Raw genomic sequence first — 9,708 nt, forward strand, 5'->3', positions numbered from 1 at the left:
CCAGCCCGGCTTGGCGGGGAGGCCGGGGGCGGCTCGGGTTTCCCAGAAGTGGGCGGGGCTTCCTGCAAAGCGGCCCCGCCCACAGCTTCCTCGGGGTGGTGCCGCGCTGCGCGTGCGCGGGGTTGGGGGGGCGGGCTGCGCGGGGGAGAGGCGCGGTGCGCATGCGCTATGGAAATGAAGCTGGGGGGGGGTTGAGAGGAGGGTGCGCGTGCGCCCAGTGACCGTTAAACGGCCCCGGCCCGCGGCGGGGGGTGCTTGGTGCTGCGGGTCGGTCCGTGAGGTGGTTCCTTCTGCTCCTCGGGGAGGGGGTCGCTAAGAGCGGGTTCTCCTCCTTGTGCCCTTTGAAGAGGGGTGCTGCTGGCTGTACTTCTTTATTATTGTTGTTTTTATTTAGCAAACCTCAATAAATGATGTTCTGCACCAGTCCCAGCTCTGGGTGTGGTGGTTGTGTGTGGTGTGTGGCTCTGGGGTGCGGGGGTTGGGGCCACCACAATAAGATGGTGGGCTGGCTGTCAGGGGGCTTGCTTATGTGTTGCTTATGGCTGAGGGGGCCGTTGGCTCCTCTGTTACCCTAAGGTTTGTTGCCTCCTGCCCCTCAAGTGCTAGAGGGGCTGTGAGGAGGGGGGTTGCTGTCTGGCAGCAGAGCTGCTCTGAGTGCGCTATTTCTCAGTGCTTTAAGCTTGTGATAATCTTAGGGTTTATTTTTTTATTTGCTTCCTCTCTGTTACCTGGTAAATTGTGTGTGCCCCATCCCTGGCAGTGCCCAAGGCCAGGCTGGATGGGGCTGGGAGCAGCCTGGGCTGGGGGCAGGGGGCCCTGCCCATGGCAGGTGGTGGCACTGGATGGGCTTTAAGGCCCTTTCCAACCCAAACCGTTCTATGAGATATATCACTTTTGCCAAGTGATGAGAGGGAATGACCTCAAGTTGTTCCAGAGGAGGTTTTGGTTGGCTATTAAGGGAAATTTCCTTACTGAAAGGGTTGTGCAGCATTGGAACAGGCTGCCCAGGGAAGTGGTTGAGTCACCACCCCTGAAGTCTTCAAGAAATGTGTAGATGTAGAAGTTAGTAGCATGGTTTCCTGGTGGACTTGTACCAGGTTAAAGGTTGGGCTAGAAGAACTTGGAGGTCTTTTCCAACCTGAGTGATTCTGTGATTCTGATAGTTTACTCTCAATACTAATCTGTGTAAGCAGCGTTATTCTTTGCTTTGATGGTAAGGGTCGCTTTAGGTAACCTCTGTTTTTTGTCTTGCGGGGCTGGGGGCCATGGAAAATAATCTTAGGGGTAATAATTTCAGACCTCTCAAAATACTAATCTACTTGCTTAGTTCCACAGGATTTGGCCTCCTTTTATGACATACAGCATGCTTTGCCCCATGCAGAAGGATGGCTTATGGTAGCGGCAAATAGGCTTTGTATGACAACCACTGTGGCAGTGCTCTGAGCAGTCTTGAAACTTTCAAGAGTGCAACCCCAAATCCCTCACCTTCAGTATGTACTGGATCAATACAGGTGCCTCTTGCTCAGACGCTTCACGTAGTTTGGAGAGAGCTTTTCCATCATGAGAGCCCTTTCCTAAGAAAAAAAGGGCAAAACAGTATTGAGAAACAATCCCTCGTTGCCCAGTTACGGTACAAAACCAGAGTCACAGCAGGCTGCTATCAAACATGGTCTCTTAATAGTCAAGAGGCAATTCTGCATACTATTCCAATACTGCTGGAAATGATTAAAATGGAAACAAAACTCTGGGAGTGGGGATGGTGTCAGGTCCGTTCCCTCAAGGAAGCAGCCAGCAATCGCAGGTGGCTTTCAGTCCTTCCTGGAGGAACTGAGCTGTAGTCAGCTCTGCGTGGGGTGTCTGGAGAAAACTGAGCTGCAGGGATAGGGCTGTGTTTTCCCATGTTCCTTACAGTACGTGTTCTAGTCACAGAACCGAGTCCACCCAATCTAATGTCCCCTGAGTAAAGAATCATCCTTGCATCCAAGTACTAGGAAAACCTCAAGCAAGGAAACAGTTGCAGAGAGTTGTGCTAATGACTAGTCACATATTTTCCAGACATTAAGAGCATAAGAAAAATGTGTCAGTTGGTCAAGATGAAGAACTAGAAAAAATGTAATATGGCAATGCTCTTCAGAAGTTGAAGTAATTTGATAAAAGTTCTGCCTTTGAAAATCTGAGGGGGTATTTGCAAGGTTATTTTTGCTGGAGTAGCTGAGGTGATTGTAATAATGTGTTTTGAGGTATTTATGACCTTGACATTTTTTATCACAGTGGAAAGAATATATATATAACAAAAAATCTTTTGACAGTACAATGGACCTGAATAGTCACTTTATGGTTTTTTTGAACAAGCCACACTTTCCATTTAAGTTACATTTTGTAACTGCTATCTGAAGATGGTGGGCAGGAGGTATGTGGTAATGAGAGTTTGAGAAGCACATGTGGCACTCATAACAAGCTCAGGTTCAAGCTGAAGCCCAGATTGCTGCTTTTGTCTTGTGGTTAAGTTATGTGAAATGAATCAATGGTATCAATCAGCTTACTGGCAGAGAAGTTTGTCACCCTTGAAAGTTGTAAAGAATGTCTTGAAAGCATGAACCAAGTGTAAATAATGTAATAATGACTGCTCTAGTAAGCAAGCAGCATTCATGACATGCAGTAATAGCTTGAAGATGTGAAGAGTCCCATTAACTGGAAGAAACATGAGCATGTACTGATCTGTCAGAGCTCTCCTGACAACTCTCCAAGAGAATAAGCGTGCTTGGAGTGGGATGGGAGCACAGTGCGTCTGACCCACCGAAGCAGAAACCTCCCAGCTGGTGGAGGCGAGGCTGGGAGACGGGCAGTGGCCGCCTGACCTCTGCTCTGTCCTTTCCTTACTTAGAGGGACAAGTACAATCAAGCTCCGGTTTCTATTGCGGCAATAAAACCCACAAGCAGTTATCAGAGTGAGTACAAATAGAGCGAATGCAAATATAACTCTGTTCCTATTTATGTATGTTGCACAGGGTGTATTAGTTTCTCGGTTTGGAGGGTTAATTCAAATGGCTACTTTAATGGTTGGTGCAAGATGCACATAGCCCTTCCTTTGGGTGACCCAATAATGTCGAGTCCTACTTCTCAGCACATGTGCTGTGATTACAGTTCCAGCTCAGAGAGCACAGACAGTTTCACAGAAGGCCTTTTTGTTCCTGCCTGGCTTGATTATGGTGAACTACCCAGGGACCACTGATCAAAAAAAGCTTTTAACTTGGAATTTTCAGTCCCTCCTTCCAAGTTTGGTGCTGGCTGCATATGTGTGAGCCAAGAGCAGTGTGTGACAAATGGGGAGTTGGGCAAGAATTCGAACCAGGCAGGCTGCTGGCAGTTCAAGGGGACTTGGCTCATACCACCTTGACTGAGCTTCCGCCTCACCCTGCAGCCCCTGTGGCCCATCACCGTGTTAACAAAGAATTCTGACCACTTGACTTTCCTCACCCTCCCTGTTATCTCATCCCAGTCCCTTTCATTATCTCATCCCAGTCCTTTTCTAGAAGTTTGGTGCTGCTGAGCTCACAGCATAGGAGGTATGGGAGCTGTGGCCTTGGCTTACTGCTGGCTTTTCCAGAGCAGCTATTGTTGGTTCCAGGCCACTCCTTGAAATAAAGATCCCCTACTTCCACCTCTGAAGTCTGTCGCCCAGCTGTGGGCAGCCGTGCTGGAGCACCCACATGGAATAGCTGGAGGGGATGGCGTGTCCCCTGAGCTGGGCTGCCAGAACAGCATCCCCTAGGAGCCCTGCGGCCGACCCTTCTGGGACTGTGGTGTACCTCCTGCACGGGAACGGCTCCTTCACCAGGTAGTGAGGTAGTCCTGACAAAGCAGTGCTCTGTCCTCCTGTGGGGCCCCAAGTTTGATGCGTCAGCTGCAGGATTCAAGCAAACGGTCCTCTAGTGCAGGTGGGAGAGACCCGAGCCTTTAAACGAAAGGTAACCAGATTCAGGCTCTACGTGTTTTGTTGTAGTGTCCAGAGCCAACTGAAGAGCAGAATGTGTGAAATGGGGTTCTCAGCTGTTTCGATCTTCAGAACTTAAACCTGAAGCAACTGGTTGAAAACTTGAAAAGTTTCACTTCCCAAATAGTGCTGTTCTATAAATACCCTGTGCAGCGGGATATGACATTTACTCCCACACATGAGGCACAGCATGCTTTGTAACTTGCATATTCCGGGCCTTAACCCTTGAGCTCTCTTGGATAAAGACAAGGCGAGGAGCGCTCCTCTTCTGCTGGGTACATTCATGTTGTAGCCTGTGAGCTGGTGGGCTAAATGGGAGTGCAGTTGCACCTAGAATGATTGCACTTATATGTGGAAAAATTCACTTCTGTAAACTCTTTGGATATCACATACCGAAAGATGCTGCCTTAGGAATAACAATGCTTTATATGTCTACAGTGCGCTTCTATCAAAAAAATCTCAAAGTACGTTCTTCCCCAAACCAAAAGAGGTGCTTAATGTAGTATGCTTTAATTTCCAGTTCTACCACTGCTCTATGATCCTTGGCAAATTTCTTGGCTTTGTAGTTTCAGTCCCAGGTGAAGCAATTGATACAGCTTTTTCTGTCCTTCTTCATGCTGCGTGTACGTACACATGAGAAACTCACTGAGGCTCTGTCTTGGTTGGGTGTACCACAGACAGAAGTGCTCAGGAGCTGACACAGTGTTTTATAAATATCCTATACATAAGAATCAGTGGGAGTAGGTCTGTAATATCCCTTATTGAGAAAGGGGTGAAGATGCCTAGATTAGTAGATTAAAAAACTAATGGGTGACATATCTCATGCTCTTGTGTAACATAACTCCAAGTAAGCCATGTATCACAGACAGACTTGAGCAAGATTAGTGGAGCAGTCTAGCACAGCAGCTGTACCTCCGAGGGAAATGGGGCCCAGAGTTTTACAAGTCTTTGCTTACAGTATGCTGGCATATGACTGTTTCTTCAGTGTTAAAAGAATTTGCAGAAGAGGGCCACAGAAATTAATCCTAATGTTGGAAAAAAAAACCATTCTGCTTATCTCATTGGGGTGGGAGATGTGAAAACAAACATAAGCCTTTTGTAGGATGGGTCTGATTCTGATCTCAGTTACGCTATGTTGATGTAATTCCTTTCAGTTGAATGGAGTGTTTATGGCTTGTGTAAGTGAGAAATTTGAAATCCACTGAAGCCTTTTCTTGAGTTTTTAATCAGCTCTTTTGAATACCAAGCAGTTCCAATTAATCGGAGTTTGGCCCCTGCAGGGAATATGCTTCTGTATGGCTTCCTCTTATCTCTGCCAAAATATGATCAAATTGCTTGTCTTTCTGAACAAGTTCTGCTTTTTGGCTCTGGTCTATTGTCAGGAAATGCATGTCAGCATTTTAACAGCTGTGTGTCCTGTTCAGAATGAGCTCTCGATCTGAGTTGGGTGCATATGGAGTAGGGCTGGGGCGAGCTGTCGTTTATTCATTTATGGTTAGGAGAATCGAGTAAACATTGATTTTACCTTCTGCTGTGAAGGTCATCCAAGGATTTCAGCACTCCATAAAACAGCTTTCGTGAAACTCTATCTTTGTCAGATTCTTCTGCAGAGGCACTAGCTCTAGTGTATAAAAAGAGGAAATGAGCACTAGAAAGATAAAGCCAAGATTATTAAAAGCAGACCCTGATTTGGGAGTTTCAGTTTTTTGGCTGCTCAGTTCAGGGACACTCAAGCATTCTTCTTGCAGATTACAGGATTTATATTAATGTGATGAGTACTTAAATTCTTGGGAGGACACTTTAAATGGTTTCCAAACTCAGCTTCCTAAAAATCTTTTTTTTTTTTTTTTGAGAGTCACAGATTGCATCAGAAGGAGAGATGCTACTTGCTTAAGCCTTACAGCACCTCAGATATCTGAGGGTGTATTGGAAAATAAGCACAAAATGTTTGTAAGAATATTACAGTAATTGTGTGTTTTTTTAAACAGATGGTTAAGAGGTAAATGAAAAATGTTGCTTCTTAAAAAAAATCTTTTTATATAGCCTTGAGAGATCTAGCTCATCAGTTCTAAGAGGTGGTGAGATCAACAGCACTACTTGCAGCTGATATAATACTCTGCTTTAACTGCTCAGCCCAACAGGAGCAGCAGCTTCCTCAGAGGGAGCTGTTGTAAGTCAGCTACTTGTAGATTCTTGTAGATGTTTGTCAAAAATGGATCTCAGATAAATTTTATTCATTTAGAACTTATATCTACATATCCAGTACTTCTTTAATCGGAAGAATGTTCAGGGTTTCCAGACTGGTTTGACTGGAGTCTTTGTCTTCACTAATGCGAAGAGATCAGTAACCAAGTGAAGAATTTCAGCAGAAGGAGGAGCTGAAGCTGATGTTCCCTGTGCAGGTTTTGCTTTGCATATAAAGAGCACTTTGTTCTTAGATAGACAGTCTTCTTACACCCCACTATAATTTCACTGTTACACAATGCAGATAAAATGCTAGTAATTATTAGAAACCTGGCAAGTAATGCTGCCTACTCCCAAGCAAAGAAGTGGCGTGCAGAGTCCAAAAGCCACACTGACTCTGCTTGGTGTCTGAGCCGTGGTGTGCAGGTCACTCCAGAACAGCACGCAGCTTGTTGCAAGTATGATTGCTGGAAAAGAGTTTGGAAGCCTGTCTTTACATTTCAGCCAAGCGATCAGGTGGCTTACCTTTCACTGTGGTGTTGCAGCACTTCGCAGTGCTCCTCACCTTTCAAAGCATCGTCTTTGTGCTGGTATATCTGCTGGCATGCTTTTGCCACTGGCCCCAGACAGGGCAGTCTAGATACCAGCATGTTCATTTACAAGAGTTAATCTAGATAGGTTTTGTCCACAACCCACAGTGAAGGCTGATGACTTGGCTTACTTGGGCATTTTATTTGGGTTTCAAAGTGGTTGCCATATATATTACACAGCACCACAGAATGGGCAGGGTTGGAAGGGACCTCTGGGGATCACCTGGTCCAACCCCTGCCAAGCAGGATCACCGAGAGCACCTTGCGCAGGATGACATCCAGGCAGGATTTCAATATCTCAAAGATAATATCTTTTGAATACCTCCAGAGAAGGAGACTCCACAACCTCTCTGGGCAGCCTGTCCCAGTGATCTGTCACCCTCCTGGTAAAGAAGTGCCCCCTCATCTTGAGCTGGAACCTCCTGTGCTTCAGTTTGTGCCCGTTGCCCCTCGTCCTGTCACTGGGCACAACTGAATATTCTTGGGCACAACCCAATATTCTTCCTCCCCAAAATGCAATGGTCTATAAATGACCACTTCCATGTTCGTTGTGCTCTTTCCTCAGTGCATAGAGCAAGAAATGCACATCGCACCTGTACTCCTCCATATCGGATGAGGTTTTGTCAGCAAATTGGGGCTGTTCTCAGCTGGGCAGTGAAGCCAAGTGATGCTGAGTATATTATGCCCTTTATTAAGGGTCAGGGTGTGTAGGGTCAGCCTGTTACCTGGAGCAAAGCCTCCTCTGAGGGACTTAGAGAGATGGGCATCAGGCCCAGGCTGCCTCTAGAAGGCAGGGCACGTGTGTGCTGCCTGATGTGGTATGCCATGGGTGCCATGACCAGAGGCCTCTTCTTGTTGTGCACAGTGGTTCCTTTCCCTGACGGCCTGAATATGGCTGTCTGCCCCAGGCCCTGGGGAAGGTTAAAGGCTTACCCTGGGTCCAGGGACTTGGGAGCACATCTGCTGCTGACGTTACAAGATAATGCTTTAAGGACCAAAGGTTTTGGAGGAAACATTCAAATGGACAAATAGCACAGGTCTGAGCCCAAACCTCTGTTTCAGTCATTCGAACTCTTAAATTGCTGTTGAATGACATAATACGGAGTCTCGTTATGAAATATCCTGCCTCTCGATGAGGTCTGTGTCAGCAAGGCTTTCAGGATTCTCCTGCCTGTGTGCGGTCTTGTGCTGTGGTTATGAAGCCCTCTTTCTGCCTTACGGGAAGCTGGACCATTCGGAGCCATCTCACAGAGACTGATGGGCCACGTGAGTGAGCATGGATGGGTTTCCTGCAACAGGAGCAGATCTAGGATGTGGTACAAGGGCAGGGAGGAAATCCCAAGAGGGTGGTGTCGGGACAGGGAGACCTGGGGGAGGCTCAGCTGTTGGAGGCTGTTGTTCTGCAGCCTCCTTTCTGGAATGTCCCACGCTATCCCAGCCCTTGTCCTCCACTTGAACCTTCAGAAACCCCGAGCAGTCGATAAGCTCATTCCTCTTACAGGCATTCAGATGGTCTGAATTAAAAACCAGCAGCTGCTCCCTGCTGTGTGGCAACTTCCGCTCTGTTTTTGCAAAGGGGCAAGTGAGTGTGGCCGTCCCCCTGCCCGAGGACATGGACATGGCTCCATGTCCGTGCCTCCACCCAGCCCGAGCAGGAGCTGGGTGTCCTTCCAGCAGGTTTGTTCACTTGGCTGCTACAGCCTGGGACCGCATCCAGTGCTCTCGTACTGCTTCAGACCACGGTCCTGACCCAACGCCTCTGCTACCCACCACTGGAACTTCCCTGTCTCTATTCAGCACCGGTCTAGTACAAATTAGCAAAATGACTAGTTATAATTCTAATGTGTTACTAACTTTCTCAAATTGGAAATATGAGAAAATATTGGAAGTGTTTGCATATTTTGTCATGTTTCTCATATGTGGTGGGAAGAGCTACCAAGAAACAGAAAACATTGAGAAAAGCAAAGGCGGTCAGCCACAGTGCAGCTAGAGACATCTGCTCTCCAGTGCTTTATTGTTTTTTTACTCTGCATATCCTCTCCCTTCCCTGATGACTGCAGCCTCTCACCTAGCTCCTCTCTGCCCAGTCCCACCTTGATGTCCTCCCCCACAGCTCTGCTGATCTCATATATTCATCATCTTATTTCTATTCATTGAGACCTTTATTTCCCAGTGAAAGGCATACCCATAAGATAAAATAAACTTCACAGATCTGAGAGCTTTAATTCCCTCTTTGTGATTCCTTTCATTTTTAACTTTTTAGGATAAGGATGGTCTTGGTAGAGGGAGTCCAGCTTGGCATGATCCTCGTCCCTGCTGCTGTGCGAAGGCAGCTGGAGGGAAATGTGCCTGGGTTTCCTTCTGCATGGCTTGTCCATGGGGTAAGAAGGCAGCCAGGGCCCAGAGCTGGGCATGAAACAGGGTGCAAACATGTCTGAAGTCATCTCATGTACAAGACCATACAAGAAGATGACATTCCTCCACTTGAAACAAAATACCGAAAAAGGAGAGAGATTTCTTTCACCAGGCTTGACAGCTAGATGTGGGGGGGAGACTAGCTAAATATTTACACACAGATCAATCAGGGTTTATTGTAGGCAGGCAAACCACAGCTAATATTAGGACCTGGCAAAGCATGCAAAAAACAACACCCAGACTGTCTTTGCTTTCCTAACACAGAAAGGGCCTTTACAAAATAGACTGAGAAAGCGTAGGCACTGCTTGTCTGTGGTGACAAATGCAGGCTCTGTGGTCTTCTTCCCTGGGAGGATCCTTTAGCTCCTGTGCTGGTCCATGGGGCATTCTGTGTGTACCTGCAGGAGGAACCAGGCACTGCCTCTTCCTCTGCTCTTCCACCATGGAAATTCAGGTGGCAATAATTAGGCAGTATCCTCATTAAACAGAAAACAAGTTCGAACAGGGGCATAAACCAAAGTAGGT

The sequence above is a fragment of the Oxyura jamaicensis genome, chromosome 27 (assembly GCF_011077185.1).
Source record: "Oxyura jamaicensis isolate SHBP4307 breed ruddy duck chromosome 27, BPBGC_Ojam_1.0, whole genome shotgun sequence".
NCBI classification, from domain to species: domain Eukaryota; kingdom Metazoa; phylum Chordata; class Aves; order Anseriformes; family Anatidae; genus Oxyura; species Oxyura jamaicensis.